Source organism: Triticum aestivum, chromosome 4D, assembly GCF_018294505.1.
Source record: "Triticum aestivum cultivar Chinese Spring chromosome 4D, IWGSC CS RefSeq v2.1, whole genome shotgun sequence".
Taxonomy (NCBI): Eukaryota; Viridiplantae; Streptophyta; class Magnoliopsida; order Poales; family Poaceae; genus Triticum; species Triticum aestivum.
The window spans coordinates 285096019-285116178 of NC_057805.1; positions in this window are offsets into that span (position 1 = coordinate 285096019).

Consider the following 20160-nt stretch of genomic DNA (forward strand, 5'->3'; position numbering starts at 1 on the left):
GGCATATAATATTTTGATGGGGGGTCACAATCATAAAAGATGTCCATGATAGTGTATTTTCATGTGAATCTTCTCTTCCCTTATTAATTCTTTGATTAATTGCATCATTGACCAATGCTATGTTTCTCAACTTTCAACATATTTTACCGCTGGTACTTTTCCCTATGTGATGTCATTACTTACCATAAGATTAGCATATGATCTTTTCATTATTTCATTTTCTTTTTATTGAAACATAAAAGTAAAGAGACAAAACTCAACTAACTTTATTATATAACTTTCATTCGCTTACATAGAAAGAAATATCACGGAACTAATACTCGAGAATAGATCAAGCGAACTTTTATTCAACTAATTCATAGGATAACTAAATATCGAACTAAGATAGATAAAGACAAGGAAAGTGGTGGTGATACGATACCGGTGCACCTCCCCCAATCTTGGCACAAGCCAAGGGTGTGCCCATACCCATTACTCAAGTCTCCTTTGGTAGTGAAGATGATGATGGTGGTGGTGTTGCCATATTCTCCAATAAATTCATTAGTACCTCCCTCAAGCTTTGAATCTCTCGAAGATCTCGGTGAAGTAACTCAGTGTTCTTCTCTACTTCGGCCATAATATGTTTATTCTCCGGTCCCCATGAGTTTGTCCCTGCATCACTTTCTCTTGGACGATATATGTCCCCATTGGACGGCAGGTGCACACGAGGAGTATTCTCGAACACATAATTGTGAATCAAATTGTAAAAATTATTTCGATGTAACCAGTGTACACTACAAAAAATGACACATCCGTGACATTTTGGGCCGAACGAAATTTTTTTCTGTCATACTTATGACACTTCTATGACAATAACTGTGACAAAACCCGGTATCATCATATATGTGGTGGGCTCCTACTTCTATGACAAAAAATCATGAGAGAAAATATGCTTTTCGTCCTGGGCGGGCCGGAGACGCAGCTGCATGACATTCTTTGGGCCGTCCATGACGGAGAAAACCCTGGTAGAAGTGAGGGCGAGGAAAATATCGGGGGACTTCCCGGTTACGGTGGGTGGTCGGGGGTCGAGCGATGCGCGTTTCTCTCATACGTACGCGCGTGTCTGCGAGGCGTTGCACTGTAACTGAACCCGAGTGAGGTGTTGGGCTCTAACTGAATCTGAGTGATTGCACTGCAGGCTACGCATTACTGAACCCGAGCGATCGATCGATCCCTTGCTGTTAACTGAACCCGAGTGATTCCTTCGCTACTGCTGCTAACTGAAGCCAGTCGATGCTGCCTCTGGATGAACAGTGAGTGTTGTTGGGGGGTTTGGATGAACAGTTCCCGGTGGGGGGTTGGATAAACAGGACCCCGTGGTAGTAGAGGCCGTTGCCGCTGAATGAACAGGACCCCGATCGATCGAGCCGGTGGATGAACAGGACCCCGTGGAGGGCTGGATGAACAGGACCCCGTGGAGGGTTGGTTGAATAGTAGCCGTAGGAGGGTTGGTTGAATAGTAGCCGGTGGAGGGCTGGATGAATAGTAGCCCATGGAGGGGTGGTTGAACAGGACCCCGTGGAGAGGGCTGGTTGAACAGTAGCCGGTGGAGGGCGCGCGGTCGAGGCTGGATGAACAGGAGGCCGTGGATGAACAGTCGCAGGTGGAGGCTGGAGGAGGTCGACGGTGGATGAACAGTAGCCCGTGGAGGCTGGAGGAGGTCGACGGTGGAGATGAACAGTATCCCGTGGAGTCCCGTTTTGCGGTACGCCACACCCCTCCCGATGAACAGGACCCCCGTTTCAACCGTAGCGCTCCAACACAAGTCTGTTTCTCCGTTTTGCGGTATGCCACACCCCTCCCGATCAACAGGACCCCGTTTCGACCGTAGGAGGTCCGTTTCCTCCGTTTTGCGGTACGCCAGACCCCTCCCGATGAACAGGATCCCGTTTCCACCGTGGCCGGTCGAACACAACACCGTTTCCTCCGTTCTGCGGTAGGCCAGGCCTCATTTCCATCGGCTGTTCCGTCCAAGCCGGTTGGCTCCCGATGAACAACACGCGTTCCATTGCCTCCCGATGAACACGACTTATTCCGTTGCCTCCTCATGAACACAACGACGACGCAGTTTCTCCGTTCCTCATGAACAGCCATGTACACGAGCCCTGGCCGTACGTATGCGCGAGTAGGCGTTCGAGACCCCGCCCGTATGTACGTAGGTGGCCATATTAACTTTCTTGCACACTGGCCGTTGTGCGTACGTGTACATGCTACGTGCGCGCCTCTACATCGACTAGTATGTACGTACACGTTCGCGACCAAAATAACAATGCTACGTATGCTTCGACCGAGTGGGTCCCGACTGTCAGGCACTTACTTGCGTGCAAAGATGTAGCTGGTGGGTCCCAGCAGTCAGGGGGCGAATCCTTTTTTTGCCCGTAATATGGACGCACTTCCTTGCGTGTGAAGATGTAGCTAGTGGGTCCCAGCAGTCATGGGGGAAACTTTTTTTTCATGAAATACGGTGGCCCGTCTGCTGGGTCCCTACTGTCAGGTGGAGGGATCAGTATTTTCCGCGAAATAAGGAGGCACTTCCTTGCTGCGACTGTGGACCCAGCTGTTAGCCTCTCCATGTACAGTACTCTTCCGATGGAAGTCGTTCCTTGACCACGTTGACCACGCCGCGGCGAGAGCACCAGGGCGGTGGATGACGGCGAGGCCTAGGAAGGCGACAACGCGGAGCCAGGGAAGACGCGGCAGTGGAAGCCCGCGCGGAGAGGAGTATGAGGGTTCACTGGTTCGGCTTCGGTGTGAGCCTGTCGTCGCCGCAAGGCCTGGCTAGCGGTGGGAGTAGTAGGGGGCGGTGAGGCCTCCACGGCAGCACAGGCGGCCACTGCAGGCAGGAGCAGGCGGTCTCACCGGCGCTGGTTTGGACAACTGGTGCAAGAAGAGGAGCGATTGAAGAAACAGCAGGACCGTTCGATTCAAATCCAACGGTCACTGATGCTGGAATCGTTTGTTGACTAAGTTGACAAAGCCCTGGGTATGTGTCAACTTAGTAGGCCCACAGGTCAGCCTCCGAACCGGTGCACCCAGATGTCAGTGGGAGGAATCATTTTTTCGCGTAATAAGGAGGCAGTTGATTGTGTGCGGCCGAGCCAGCGGAGGGAGTAGGGTGGGCCGGTGAAGACTGCGCAGCATGACAGCAGGCTACAAGCGGAGGGAGCAGGCAGTCCCGCCGGCGCTGGTTTAGGCGGCTGGAGCAGGAAGATCAGAGATTGAAGAAGCACGTCGGCCGTAGGATGGACATCCAACAGTCACTGCTGCTAGAATCGTGTGTTGACTGACAAAGCCTTGCGTAAACAAGTCAGCCTCGAAATTTGTGGCATGTACAGCCCATTTGCTAATATTTTTATAATTTTTACTCATTTTCTAATTCATATGGAATTTGTTGCAGCCCATTTTCCATTTTTAGAATTGCTGCCCATTTTCTGGTCAGTACCAGGGTTAAAAAATTGAACTAAAAATGTGCGAAATTTTGATAATTCGCATTTTTTCTGGGAAGAAAATATTCTTAATCCAAAAATTATTAGCCATACTAAATCAAATTTAAAAATAAATTAGTACTATGTCATGTTAAAATCTAATGAAATATAAAATATCAGTGAAGAACAAAAACAAAAAAAGAAACTAATTTCCCATTTACTTTTAACAGATACTGACCAAACTCTTTGGCCAGGCCGAAATGCATCCCTCCTCTTCTTGAAAGATTTGTAGCCCAGTAAGTCAGAGAAAAAAAATAGGCCTAGCTTGGGTATTCTTCAAAAAGAGCCTACCTATTTTCCCAAAGCAAAAACTGCTGGCTGGTCATGTTGTTAGACGGGCGACAGACACCGCACACCCCAGTTTATAGCGTGCTCCTCCGAACAAATCCTGAAAAAAATTGGGCAATTCTGTCGTTAATTGACAATACGTTGAAAATGATGTGGGTCCCAGATATCAGAAGGGTGGATTAGAGTAAAAAAAGGATGGGTGCATCTGAGTACTAAAAGAGGCGCTTTGCTTGTGTTCGGGAGTGGACCTGGTGGGTCCGTACTGTCATACTCACATCTACAGTGCTGTCCTGATTCACTATGTTGACAGGGCCGGACAGCAGCGCTGCAGCGAGCGCACCAAGGCGGAGGATAAAGTGTTGTCACCAATGTGCTGGGCTGGGTTGGACATTCTTATTGAAACATAAAAATGGACCGGAACTATTTACGACGTTGACTACGATTTGCATGGGTCCGCTGGTTGTAGGAAGAAAATGGTGGGAGCAGGAAGACTGGTCGCTATCTTTGCCTAAGAATTATATCGACTGAATGTAACGACACTATCATAGGAAATAATATCCTCTAGTTAAATCGTGAATTTAAAGAACTGGTGCATGAGCATTTAGCTTTATTTATTTGTTTATTTACTTATTTATGTTTAGGGGACCATGAGCATGTACCTGGTCTGGATTCAAGTGAGAGCCTCCCTTCCAGTTAATTATGGGCTCCTATATTGGGCCTTCATCAGTGGGTTGCATGTTATCAACAAGTGGAAAATGTGTTCCGTACGAAAAATAGTATGCGCTACGTACGCTACGGGGCACTGCTACCTCTTGAGCATGCGTTGGTTTTTCCCTTGAAGAGGAAAGGGTGATGCAGCAAAGTAGCGTAAGTATTTCCCTCGATTTTTGACACCAAGGTATCAATCCAGTAGGAGGCCACACGCAAGTGCCTCGTACCTACACAAACAAATAAGAACCTTGCAACCAACGCGATAAAGGGTTTGTCAATCCCTTCACGGCCACTGGCAAAAGTGAGATCTAATACAGATGATAAGATAATATTTTTGGTATTTTTATGATAAAGATTGAAAGTAAATAATGCAAAATAAACGGCGATAGAAATAGCTCGTTGGCGGGAGATTAATATGACGGAAGATAGACCCGGGGGCCATAGGTTTCACTAGTGGCTTCACTCAAGATAGCATAAGTATTACGGTGGGTGAACAAATTACTGTCGACCAATTGATAGAAAAGTGCATAATTATGAGAATATATAGGCATGATCATGTATATAGGCATCACGTCCGCGACAAGTAGACCGACTCCTGCCTGCATCTACTACTATTACTCCACACATCGACCGCTATCCAGCATGCATCTAGGGTATTAAGTTCATAAGAACAGAGTAACGCATTAGGTACGATGACATGATGTAGAGGGATAAACTCAAGCAATATGATATAAACCCCATCTTTTTATCCTCGATGGCAACAATACAATACGTGTCGTTTCCCCTACTTTCACTGGGATCGAGCACCGCATGATTGAACCCAAAGCTAAGCACTTCTCCCATTGCAAGAAAGATCAATCTAGTAGGCCAAACCAAACTGATAATTCGAAGAGACTTGCAAAGATAACCAATCATACATAAAATAATTCATAGAAGATTCAAATATTGTTCAAAGATAATCTTGATCATAAACCCACAATTCATCAGTTCTCGACAAACACACCACAAAAAGAGTTACATCGAATAGATCTCCAAGAAGATCGAGGAGAACTTTGTGTTGAGATCCAAAGAGAGTGAAGAAGCCATCTAGCTAATAACTATGGACCCGAAGGTCTGTGGTAAACTACTCACACATCATCGGAGATGCTATGGTGTTGATGTAGAAGCCCTCTGTGATCGATGCCCCCTCCGGCAGGACGCTGAAAAAGGCCCCAAGATGGATCTCACGGGTACAGAAGGTTGTGGCGGTGGAAATAGGGTTTCGTGGTCCTCCTTGATGGTTTCGGGGTACGTAGGTATATACAGGAGGAAGAAGTAGGTCGGTGGAGCCACGAGGGGCCCACGAGGGTGGAGGGCGCACCTAGGGGATAGGCGCGCCCCCTGCCTCGTGGCCTCCTCATTGATTTCTTGACATCCATGCCAAGTCCTCTGGATCACGTTTGTTCCAAAAATAACTCTCGCGAAGGTTTCATTCCATTTGGACTCCGTTTGATATTCCTTTTCTGTGAAACACTGAAATAGGGAAAAACAGCAATTTGCACTGGGCCTTGGGTTAATAGGTTAGTCCCAAAAATAATATAAAAGTGTATAAATAAGCCCATTAAACATCCAAAACAGAATATATAATAGCATGGAGCAATCAAAAATTATAGATACGTTGGAGACGTATCAAGCATCCCCAAGCTTAATTCCTGCTCATCCTCGAGTAGGTAAATGATAAAAACAGAATTTTTGATGTGGAACGCTACTTAGCATATTCTTCAATGTATTTCTATTTATTGTGGCATGAATGTTCAGATCCAAAAGATTCAAGATGAAAGTTTAATATTGACATGAAAATAATAATACTTCAAGCATACTAACAAAGCAATCATGTCTTCTCAAAATAACATGGCAAAAGAAGGTTATCCCTACAAGATCATATAGTCTGGCTAGGCTCTATCTTCACCACACAAAGTATTTAAATCATGCATAACCCCGATGACAAGCCAAGCAATTGTTTCATACTTTTGATGTTTTCAAACTTTTTCAATCTTCATGCAATACATGAACGTGAGGCATGGACATAGCACTATGGGTGGAATAGAATGGCGGTTGTGGAGAAGACAAAAAGGAGAAGATAGTCTCACATCAACTAGGCGTATCAATGGGCTATGGAGATGCCCATCAATAGAAATCCATGTGAGTGAATAGGGATTGCCATGCAACGGATGCACTAGAGCTATAAGTGTATGAAAGCTCAACAAAAGAAACTAAGTGGGTGTGCATCCAAGTCGCTTGCTCACGAAGACCTAGGGCATTTTGAGGAAGCCCATCATTGGAATATACAAGCCAAGTTCTATAATGTAAAGATTCCCACTAGTATATGAAAGTGACAACATAGGAGACTCTATATCATGAAGATCATGGTGCTACTTTGAAGCACAAGTGTGGAAAAGGATAGTAACATTGTCCCTTCTCTCTTTTTCTCTCATTTTTTTATTTGGGCCTTCTCTCTTTCTTTTCTTTTGGTCTCTTTTTTCTTTCTTTCTTTTTTCTTTCGTCCAGAGTCTCATCCCGACTTATGGGGGAATCATAGTCTCCATCATCCTTTCCTCACATGGGACAATGCTCTAATAATGATGATCATCACACTTTTATTTACTTACAGCTCAAGAATTACAACTCGATACTTAGAACAAAATATGACTCTATGTGAATGCCTTCGGCGGTGTACCGGGATATGCAATGAATCAAGAGTGACATGTATGAAAGAATTATAACGGTGGCTTTGCCACAAATACGATGTCAACTACATGATCATGCAAAGCAATATGACAATGATGAAGCATGTCATAATAACTAGAACGGTGGTAAGTTGCATGGCAATATATCTCGGAATGGCTATGGAAATGCCATAATAGGTAGGTATGGTGGTTGTTTGAGGAAGGTATGTGGTAGGTATATGATACCGGCGAAAGGTGCGCGGTATTAGAGAGGCTAGCAATGGTGGAAGGGTGAGAGTGCGTATAATCAATGGACTCAACATTAGTCATAAAGAACTCACATACTTACTTCAAAGAAATATTAGTTATAGAAACGAAGTACTACGCGCATGCTCCTAGGGGGATAGATTGGTAGGAAAAGACCATCGCTCGTCCCCGACCGCCACTCATAAGGAAGACAATCAATAAATAAATCATGCTCCGACTTCATCACATAACGGTTCACCATACGTGCATGCTATGGGAATCACAAACTTTAGAACAAGTATTTCTCAAATTCACAACTACTCAACTAGCATGACTCTAATATCACCATCTTCATATCTCAAAACAATTATCAAGTATCAAACTTCTCATAGTATTCAATGCACTTTATGGTTTTTATCTTGGATGCCTATCATATTAGGGCTAATTTTATAACCAAAAGCAAATTACCATGCTGTTCTAAGGACTCTCAAAATAAAATAAGTGAAGCATGAGATATCAATAATTTCTATAAAATATAACCACCACCGTGCTCTAAAAGATATAAGTGAAGCGCTAGAGCAAAATTGTTTAGCTCAAAAGATATAAGTGAAGCACATAGAGTATTCTAATAAATTCCGAATAATGTGTATCTCTCTCAAAAGGTGTGTACATCAAGGATGACTGTGGTGAACTAAAAACAAAGACTCAAATCATACAAGACACTCCAAGCAAAACACATATCATGTGGTGAATAAAAATATAGCTCCAAGAAAAGTTACCGATGGACGAAGACAAAAGAGGGGATGCCTTCCGGGGCATCCCCAAGCTTAGGCTTATGGGTTTTCCTTAGATTTCACCTTGGGGTGCCTTGGGCATCCCCAAGTTTAGGCTCTTGCCACTCCTTGTTCCATAATCCATCAAATCTTTACCCAAAACATGAAAACTTCACAACACAAAACTTAACAGAAAATCTCGTGAGCTCCGTTAGCGAAAGAAAACAAAACACCACTTCAAGGTACTTTAATGAACTCATTCTTTATTTATATTGGTGTTAAACCTACTGTATTCCAACTTCTCTATGGTTCATAACCTCCGATACTAGCCATAGATTCATCAAAATAAGCAAACAACACACGAAAAACAGAATCTGTCAAAAACAGAACAGTCTGTAGTAATCTGTACCTAACGCAAATTTCTTGAACTCCAAAAATTCTAAAATAAATTTTTGGACGTGAGGAATTTATCTATTAATCATCTGAAAAAAGAATCAACTAAATAGCACTCTCCAGTAAAACGTTGTAGCTAATCTCGTGAGCGCTAAAGTTTCTGTTTTTTACAGCAAGATCAAAAAGACTTCACCCAGGTCTTCCCAAAGGTTCTACTTGGCACAAACACTAAATAAAACACACAAAAACATATAACCAGAAGTTAGATGGATTATTTATTCCTAAATTGAACCAAAAAGTAAGAAACTAAAATAAAATTGGGTTGCCTCCCAACAAGCGCTATCATTTAACGCCCCTAGCTAGGCATAAAGGCAAGTATAGATCTAGGTATTGCCATCTTTGGGAGGCAATTCTTCAATAAAACACTTATAACCCTTAGGGTTTTCCTTCTTTTTATTAATGATTAAATCCTTAGGCAAGAAATCATGAAAATTATTTGTAGCAAAAGGTTCCTTAATGATAGCGAGAAAGTTGGGGTGAACACTTATGGATTTGAGATCCGCATTTTCCTTACTAGAAGTTTCAACCTTATTTTTAGGAACATATATAAATTTGGGAATTTTAGCATTAGGAGGTCTTGGAGTGTTTTTCACGGAATAAAAGGCTGACCCTAAGTTGGTAATAATATCCTCAATCTTATCAATTCTAGTGGAATCTTGATCTATCTTTTCGTTAACCATGGGTTCCTTTTCTTTAAAAAATTGAAGAGCAACTCCTACCTTAGATCCGTATTGGGTAATTTGGTTGTGGATCTTTTTATCCAAATTTTCAATCAACTCTATGGTGGCAACTTTATTTTCAATAATTTAAAGCCTTTGCATCGCATGTTCCAAAGTTAAAATAGTTCCATTAACCAAAATAGGTGGTGGGCCAAACAAATCTATCATAGCATTATAAGAATCAAAAGTATGGCTACCCAAGAAATTCCCTCCGGTAATGGTATCCAGAATATATCTATTCCAAGGAGTGATGCTACATAAAAATTGCGAAGAAGAACGGAAGTAGATTGCTTCCTAGTGGATCTATTTTGCGCATTGCAAATTCCATACCAAGCATCTTTCAGATTTTCTCCCTCCCTTTGTTTAAAATTAAGAACTTCATTCTCGGGAGATAAAGGAGTAGATAAAGGACTAGCCATAACGGCAAACGGGACACAAGGGGCACGTGAAAAAGAGGCGAATGGAAAGAGAGGGCGAATAAAACGGCAAGGGTGAAGTGGGGGAGAGGAAAACGAGAGGCAAATGGCAAATAATGTAATGCGAGGGATAAGAGTTTGTGATGGGTACTTGGTATGTCTTGACTTGTGCATAGACTCCCCGGCCACGGCGCCAGAAATCCTTCTTGCTACCTCTTGAGCATGCGTTGGTTTTTCCCTTGAAGAGGAAAGGGTGATGCAGCAAAGTAGCGTAAGTATTTCCCTCAGTTTTTGAGAACCAAGGTCTCAATCCAGTAGGAGGCCACACGCAAGTCCCTCATACCTACACAAACAAATAAGAACCTTGCAACCAACGCGATAAAGGGGTTGTCAATCCCTTCACGGCCACTTGCAAAAGTGAGATCTGATAGAGATGATAAGATAATATTTTTGGTATTTTTATGATAAAGATTGAAGGAAATAATGCAAAATAAAAGGCGACAGAAATAGCTCATTGGCGGGAGATTAATATGATGGAAGATAGACCCGGGGGCCATAGGTTTCACTAGTGTCTTCTCTCAAGATAGCATAAGTATTACGGTGGGTGAACAAATTACTGTCGACCAATTGATAGAAAAGTGCATAATTATGAGAATATCTAGGCATGATCATGTATATAGGCATCACGTCCGCGACAAGTAGACCGACTCCTGCCTGCATCTACTACTATTACTCCACACATCGACCGCTATCCAGCATGCATCTAGAGTATTAAGTTCATAAGAACAGAGTAACACATTAGGTAAGATGACATGATGTAGAGGGATAAACTCAAGCAATGTGATATAAACCCCATCTTTTTATCCTCGATAGCAACATTACAATACGTGTCGTTTCCCCTACTGTCACTGGGATCGAGCACCGCATGATTGAACCCAAAGCTAAGCACTTCTCCCATTGCAAGAAAGATCAATCTAGTAGGCCAAACCAAACTGATAATTCAAAGAGACTTGCAAAGATAACCAATCATACATAAAAGAATTCAGAGAAGATTCAAATATTGTTCATAGATAATCTTGATCATAAACCCACAATTCATCGGATCTCGACAAACACACCGCAAAAAGAGTTACATCGAATAGATCTCCAAGAAGATCGAGGAGAACTTTGTATTGAGATCCAAAGAGAGAGAAGAAGCCATTTAGCTAATAACTATGGACTCGAAGATCTGTGGTAAACTACTCACACATCATCGGAGAGGCTATGGTGTTGATGTAGAAGCCCTCAGTGATCGATGCCCCCTCCGGTAGGACACCGGAAAAGGCACCAAGATGGGATCTCACAGGTACAGAAGGTTGCGGCGGTGGAAATAGGGCTTCGTGGTGCTCCTTGATGGTTTCGGGGTACGGAGGTATATATAGGAGGAAGAAGTAGGTCGGTGGAGCCACGAGGGGCCCACGAGGGTGGAGGGCGCGCCCCCCTGCCTAGTGGCCTCCTCCACTCCAAGTCCTCTGGATCATGTTTGTTCCAAAAATAACTCTCCTGAAGGTTTCAGTCCGTTTGGACTCCGTTTGATATTCCTTTTCTGCGAAACACTGAAGTAGGCAAAAAACAGCAATTTGCACTAGGCCTTGGGTTAATTGGTTAGTCCCAAAAATAATATAAAAGTGTATAAATAAGCCCATTAAACATCCAAAACAGAATATATAATAGCATGGAGCAATCAAAAAATTATAGATACGTTGGAGACGTATCTGGCACTAAAGGATCGGACCGTGCAACGACTTCTAAAACATTGTGTTTTTCGTTCTAACAACACATTTATTCAACCAAGAAACGAAATATACTACTGATTGTACATTGAAAACAGCAGCAGCAGCAACCAGGGCTGGGGGTGCAACAGAAGGAGTAAGCAGGCCAAAAGAGTAAAGACGCAACTCTCTCTTCCAACCAAACATCAGCCATCATTACAAAAGGGCTACCAAAAAAGAACAGGTGTATGTATCAAACTAAATAAAGATCCTACTACACCAAGAGTATGCATCTAACTAACTGGGTCAGTTAGACGTTACTATTTATTAAGCTGTGGAGATTGGCTGACGGCTTGAAACAGATGGGTGCGTCACGGGGGAAACTCCAACCAGCAGGTCGAAGTCCGATACTTGTGACCCTCTCTCCTACTTTGGGCTGCAGAGCGTGGCAGCACATATCAGGGTATGGTGCATGCAGAGACGCATGGTATGCTGTGGGCACACAGTTTTGCCTGATGAACGAAACTGCGTTGCCATCATGAGCCTTGTCGTCGGTTATCTCCTGGTTAATCGGATAATTCAGTCCGAGAAACAGAGAGCGTGTACCAAGGCTACTTACCAGCCTCCAGTCAAAAATTCCTGAAGGCCCAGAGAAGCTGGGATCCTGCTCAAAGACCTTGAAGTGACTGTGATTGTATTCCACGAAACAACACATCTGGTACGCGTGAACAATCATCAACCATTCGTCGTCGTCTGATCGAGCCAGGAACCAACAGCAACTGCCATGCCGCTTTTCTTTGAAAGGTTCTGGGATTAGGAAGGGTAGGGACACCAGGCGGCCTACAACATCATATCAAGTTGGAGTCAAATAAAAAAGGGCTCTTAATGTAGTCAATCTTAAGGACAGCATGTTATGAGCATGAATATTTTTTCAGTAAATGTTGACAGTAATATAAGCAAGCCATCATGATATCATAGGAAAGTAACATACTGCTGTAACAGCCATTTGTAGTGATGACTGGAGTAGGCAAGCAATACGTCCAGCCATAGAAGGAGTCGACAGCGTAAATGAAGCCCTTGTGTTCAATGGCATCAGAGAACCATGGAGGATGTATGATCCTGCGATGGACGTGCAGATTTATCCACTTACCGCAGTGACCTGTCAGATAGGCGAGACCACGGTTGAAGAACGCAATTAGCCTAAAGTCTTTATAATTTGCAGATCTTGTGTGCACTTGGCAGATTACAACCTTGAGCAAATCAAACTTGGTATCATGTTGGCTACTTAAGATTCCGAGTATTCTGGGCCGCGGTACCAAAGCAGTGCAGTGTTAATTGAAGGAAGGGGGATCAATCGCCAGGTGTAGACCTCCACGAGCATCCAGCTGCCGCCACCATCGACGAGCACCATCCAAGACGTGTTCATGCCGACCCAGTACATACCGTTAATGTAGTTGAGGGTGACGGGGATCGGATCGCACTCAAGAGGGTTGATGCTCGCCACCCTACGATCGTTATGCTACGTGACATGCCGTTTATGAAGATCTGGCGGCATCAGCAAGCAAGTAGTTGGCTTAAAAAGCTCCGGCCTGAGGGCTTTGAGTAAACGGTACAACCCCGACAAGCACGCGATGAGCGCCATGGTACTGAGATTGTCCACATGCGAAACAATGAGCTTGATTACCTCTGTGGGGAGCGAATTCCAGCCACTCTTTCGGCAGACGCTGCTCGGTTCTGCCATTGTTGGTGCTTGGGTTTTGGAAGGGGGGAGGCGCCTTAGCGGGGATGGAAGATTGGACGATTATGTGCGGACAAGGATGGAGAAGCGAATATGTGCTGTGGGAATTGGACAGGTGATGATGACTACAGCATGTCGCTTGACTTACGAGACACATACCAGCAGCGTAGGGTCATATTGATGCCAGACAACTTGCTTGAGTGATCACAGTACTGGTACTCCCTACAGTACCTACTACTATGCCCTAACTTGCTTGACTAGAGTAGTAGTGGAGTAGGACTCTTCTCTACTACTAGCACCGGAGGATTAGTATATTTTAATCTAAAATAGTTACAAACTTCAATGCCCGAGCATGGAACGACTACAAACCGCCATCGGTGCTAACTCCAATCCCCAGCAAACCTTCGCTGGCAGACATGGCAGTTGCAAATGCCCACGACGCAGTTATAGTACGTCTGTAAGGGTGGCGGTTTTGTCAAATACTATGGCTTAAAACCAGGCCACCGTGGGATGGAAATCTGACAGTTACGTGGGATTTGCCATGATTGAGCTCGTGGCGAACAATCGCCAGATATCATTACTAAAAAAAGGTTAAAACACTCGGGGCTATAACTTGCACCGGCTGACCACTAACAATGATACTAACATAGTTGTAAAATGGTCAAAGACCGTGTCTACGTGGTGTTTGGAATTATATGCAAAAAAAACTAGCAAGATGCACGTGCATTGCACGGAACATCAAGATGCTTTTTTTTACAAAACACCTATTGTGATTGGCCCATGCAGGAGTAATCCTATGTGTATAAACTAATGATATCTCGGGAATTTTATCGGAAACATGGTATCTCGACCATTTCATCGAAAAAATGATATCTCAAGAAAGATGATAGATAAGGTGAGGAGGAGTGGGGCGTGGTGGTGACTGGTGGTCGGACTGGGCGAGGGCATGGGGATGGACGGAGCCGGCAGCGGCCACCATGCCAGATTGTTCCAGAGACTTCCTTTTTTAATTGCTCGGCAATGAGGTTGTGGGAGATAAGGATGAACGAGGCAATGCCTTATCTGTAAATGTGGAGAGAGGTGTGGGTATCTTTTGTAAAAATTTCATTGTTTTCTTTCTATCCGTCAGATATAGATCGGACGGTCTATCTATATGATGGCAGGCACACCATCATCACCAACTCGGTTTTTTCTCTACCCCTACTCCTATCTCTACTCTTATATAAAAACCGAGTTGGTCATGATGGTGTGCCTGCCATCCTGCAATGGACCGTCTGATCTATATCTGATGGATAGAAAGCAAACTATGACAATTTTGCAAAAAGATACCTGCACCCCTCTCCACATTTGCAGATAAGGACGTCCCTCGTTCATCTTCATCTCCCACGAGATAGACAGCTCCTATAAATGCATCTTGATGTTCCATGCAACGCATGGGCCTCTTGCTAGTATTACTTATAGTTATCTCTACTCTACTCTTATAAAAAACAGAGTTGGTGATGATGGTGTGCCTGCCATCCTGCAATATAGGTTGTCCGATCTATATCTGACAAATAGGAAGGAAACTATGGCAATTTTGTAGAAAGATACCCGCACCCCTCATCACATTTGCAGATAAGGCCTTCCCTCGTTCATCCTTATCTCCCACAAGATAAACTACTCATATAAATGCATCTTGATGTTCTGTGCAACGCACGGGCATCTTGCTAGTACTCCTATAAATGACTCAGTTGGTGATGATGGTGTGTCTGCCATCCGCCATTTCTGACCATTAGATCTGCATCTAACGACTGTGATGTAATTTGTGGCCTTTTGCAACAATTCCCACTTCTCTACTCGAGTTTACACAAAACCCCTTAGTATCTAGAAACCAACCACATTCCTCCCTTACCTCCAAAACAGCCCAAAGAATATATTTGGAGTGAAACATAAGATATTTTTAGTGATATGTATATCAAAACTAAACTGTTTTCTTTCAAATTTGTGTATATGTATTATTCTACTTTGGATCTGTTGCAACGGACGGGCTCATTGCTATAAAGGTTTATCTCTTGAATCGTCCGCAACGAACACCTGGTGTACTGGTCCGGGCCGGATCCTTGCAGCGTGATGGCCTGAGTTCGAATTCTGTCCTAAACTGTAGCTTTTTATATATTTTTAATATATACTTCGTTCGCTACTTTACTAGGAGTGGAACCCACAGAGTACTTAGAATACAAGATTAAGGATGGATTCATTTCTTTCTAACTTTCTGTACGAATCTATAGCCAGCCTGCAAGTAATGTACACTGTACTGACAGTGGAACCCACTGAGTACTTAGAATACAAGATTAAGGATGCAATTAACTTTTTATAGAGGGAGAATAATACATGCAATTAACTCAAATGGATTGGACGTGACTCTATTATTCTCCAATGACAACCGGTAAATTTCCTCCCGCGGGCCGGAGTAGGTTTCTCGGTTTGCATGCGGGTTTAACGGAGGGGTTTGATGGAGGCGAGGAGGCTTGTTCAGCCTAGCGTGCAGCGGGCGGCGCAGTACTATTCGATTTGATAGCTACTAGTATATTCTAAAAAAGAAAGAAGAGTAGTAGAGATAAGAGTAGAGCTAGAGACTAGGGAGGAGCACCATCTACTGCTTCGTGTGCTACTCCTATGCTCCATTCGGCGGCCGCAACGTCCCCTACAGCCACTCCCTCCTGCGCCCCATTCGGCGGGCGCTGTTGAAATTTGGGGAGCGCACTCTCGCGACTGCTGGCAGCGATGACTTCACCGACGACGACTTCTTCCCCCACCTCGGCAACCTCTTCCTCAACGGCATGGGTGACAACCTCAGCGCCAATGGTGCTGCTCCCGTTGGACCGTATGTGTTTCTGTCCTTCCTGTTCGAAATCGTGGTACAATTCATGTTTCTAGTCTGTGTCCTAGATCCGATCTGTTCATCTACTATGCTTGTCCATATGATTAGTTTAATCTCTGTTATAGCCGTCATGATTTATTTTGTGCTTATTCAGACTAAATCTTGTAGTAACTTGCTCATATATTCAACTGGCGCAACATCCCCTATAGCCACTCCCGTTTCATGGACGGCCTGGTCGATGCCTCCAAAGAGCCCTTCGCCTATGGCTATGAGTGCCTGATGCCGTTTTGGGGCTCGCCGGCGGACATCGTGCATCACCTCATGCAGGCCTGCGGCGATCACTACTGGCCCTTGGCGGAGAACATCAAGTACGAGACATGCTACCCATTCACCGTTCCGGAGTCACTGGAGGATCACTGCCGCCTGCTAGTCTCGGAGGAGGACGCCAGCGTCTTCCTCTTGATCGTGGGCACCGGCGAGGCCCGCGCAGGCCGCCGCCCCGTCTCTATAGTGTGCATCAGGGGCGACGCCGCTGACGGTGACGCTGACACTTACACGAGGATGATGTACGGGTGTGTGATCACTGTTACTACCCCTGAGAGGTATGTGGGCGGCGACACTGGCTGGGCTGGCTACATCAAGCTGACTAGAACTGTGCAGAGCTAGGACCTTCCCGCCGATGTGGACATGGAATACGCATGGTATGATTTGGCCCCCAACGAGGTGCACGGGGACTCCAAGGAGGTTCACCTGGACATATGCATTACCAAGTTAAATGTTGATCACTAGTCTTTGCTCAGTGTAATCCGCTGTCTAAGCATGTGGAGACTTACATGCATGATCTTGCTCTATTGGAGTAACGCGCATGAATAAAAGTGTATCCATTTATGGTTTAGTCTAGAATCTTCCATGTATGAATTTTTTACTACAGTAAGTGTGAAAGACTTATGATAAACCATTTCTTACATCTCCGCTGCCCCCTTCCAAGTCATCCTGATTTAATCCCTCCGTCTAGGTGTATAAGGGCATGGTTAATACATAATAGTATAGCCAACTGTTGACTATATGAAAGTGCCATGTCATCTGTAGCCAACATGTATAACAATCAATACTCAAAAACTAATTCTTAAAGATCATTTCTTGCAAAGCACAATAAGTGTTATTTCTTCACAAGTTTTGGATGCAGGTTGAACAGTTGAACGCTTTTGTTTGCAAAAGATACTTTTTTATCTATTTCACCCGGATGTTTGTGAGCTCTAGAGATGAAATAATATCCGAAGAAACCTATTGATACCCGTTACACATGAGATGACCCCCACATCCTTTGTCAAAATAAACAACTCCCCGATCAATGCATTTCACTATTCTGTGCAACGCACGACCACCTTACTATAGATTAGTACAACCAAAAATTGAACTAAAATTATATATAGTACGATAAATGCTGATGCATGTCACCTAAAATTATATCATCGAAAACTATGTTCAAATACGAATCCAACGATATAGTTTTTGTTGACATGCACTAAGATTTTGTCAGTTAAATCATCAGTCAAATTCAATGGGGGACTAATAAACCATGACCGATGTAGTACTAGTGTAGAGGGCGGCACTGCACAGGAGTCTGACCCCGCTCGTGGCGCGGCAGTAAAGCTGTCATATCACAAAACCCAACCACTCCCAGTAATAAGTGGCCTCATAAAATAAACGGACAAGCAACCATCACATCCCTCCGTCTTTTTGCATTTCATCTCTCTGCATTTACTTTCTCCGGTTCATCTCACACACTCGATCCCTAGTATCCCTAGCTACTACTCCTAGGGCCAGTTCTTTTGGCGGCTTAAAAAATAAGCCGTCTCTTCCCCAGCTTTTCCCATAAGACTAGTCACAGTGGAGAGTAACAGTAAGGCGCCTGACTCATTTATTTGGGCTTCTAAACTACTACTAGCTCCGTCCTGGTTTATAGGTCACCTTTGTAGTTCGTGCCAAAACCAAATATTTAGCTAACAAAATGTTAACGCATGTCAACAATAATTATATCGTTGGATTCATATTTCAACATAGTTTTGAATGATATAATTTTTGGTAACATGCATGAATGTTTTGTTAGTTCAATCTATAGTCAAAATTTGACACAATATACAATGGGGACCAATAAACCAGGACGGAGGTAGCACTAGTAGTACCTCCGTCCTGGTTTATTCGTCGCCATTGTAATTTGTGCTAAATTTTGACCAAACATTTAACTGATAAAATGTTAGTGCATGTGACATATGCAAGTACTTACAAAATGCGTACGGATACACAGGGTTTCCAAACTTTTCTTTTACATACCTAATTAAAGACACTAATAATTCCCGAACGTTCGGGATTTAACATTTGCGTCCTAAAACTAATGAGTTCGCCTTACGGAACTAAATTATATTCCTAATAAAAGCCACGGCGCTCGCATGAGCTCTTGCGGCGCGCCACGAGTGCCCTGGTGTGCGGCCGTTTCCTAGCGCGCCGACACAACGCCTCTTTCTCAGCCTCGCAACTCGCGAGGTGCTGATTGGCGGCTTGCCGGCGGGCGAGCGCTAACTCACCGGCGTGGTGATCCGGCGCCAACAGGTACTCCTCCTCGCTGGAAGCGTGCACCCGGTCCACGTACCGCCAAGCGTAGATGAGGCGCTTGGGCCCGACTGCACTCAGGGCTTTGGCACGGGCGTCCTCCGCCACCCTCACCGCCCTCGCACGAGCCTTCTGCCAAAGAGCCAATTGCCTGACTCTCTCGGACGTGACATAGGCCCACTAGGCAGCTTGCCCCACGACGCGCTTCTCTTCCTTGGCCTTCTTCTCCGCCTCTATTTTGGTGCACTCTGCCAGAGGCAAAGCCTCCCACAAGGCTACATCCATTTCTTTCCAAAGCTCCTCAAGGCTGGGGGGCTCGGCGGGCGGCACAGAGTTCTCCTTGTAGCGGGGAGCCGACGCGTCCTCGGACGCGCGTGCTGGGGAGATTGGGAACACCGACGTGTCCACCTCGACGCGTCACGGCGAGGAGCGGAACGCCGACGCGTCCTCCTCGACTAGTGGCAGTGAGGAACGGAACGGCGACGCGTCTTCCTCGACTAGTAGCGGCGAGGAACGGCGACACGTGACCGTCCGCACGGTGCAGCGAGGCGCACCTAGGGCTTGGGAGGGGGATGCCATGGTGGTCGACGTGAGAGGGAGGGGGAGGAGATAGCGATGAACGTGAGCGTTCTTCCGAATGTCGTGGGAGGCGCAGTATTTATAGCGAGCAATGGCACACCTACATAATATATGGACTGAGCTTCACTGACTTAACTGCAGTTCCAGTTGTGTCACTGACATGTGGGCCAGATGCCTCTTGGGCCCACATGTCAGTGACCCATTGCGCCTACAGTTAAGTAACTGAAGCACCTACGTGGGCATATTTGTTGGAGTAAATTACGGGTGAGGGAAGGGGTGGAAATATTGCTGGTCACAACGGATTGGACGAGCGCGGGGGAGGAGAGTCATGCATGCATATTTTTTCCACACGGGGTGGAGTGGTGGGACTGCTGGAGGGAGAAGGATAGTCAAGCAGGCGTTCAGATTTCAAGGTGCACTAAATTATTGCATGCGATAATTAAGGCTGACCATAGTGGTGGTAATGTGGTACTCCCTCCTTTCCGGTTTAAAATTTGAAAATTTCTTCAACCAAGGTAGATGATGAATGGTTGAATTAATTCTGTAGTTTGCAAAAGTACTTAATAGTACTCTCATTTTTTCTCAAAAATTGGTGTAAACCGATGCATTAATTACACCACATGCATAACATGACCACTCCTATAAAAATCTTAGTTGGTGGTGATGGTATGTCTACCTCTGGACAATGTGAGCCGTTCGATCTACTTGGAACCAACGGCTGAGATGTGTGTGCATAGAGACATGGCCTTGCCACCGGAGGTACTGTATAGCATATATTTACCCACCT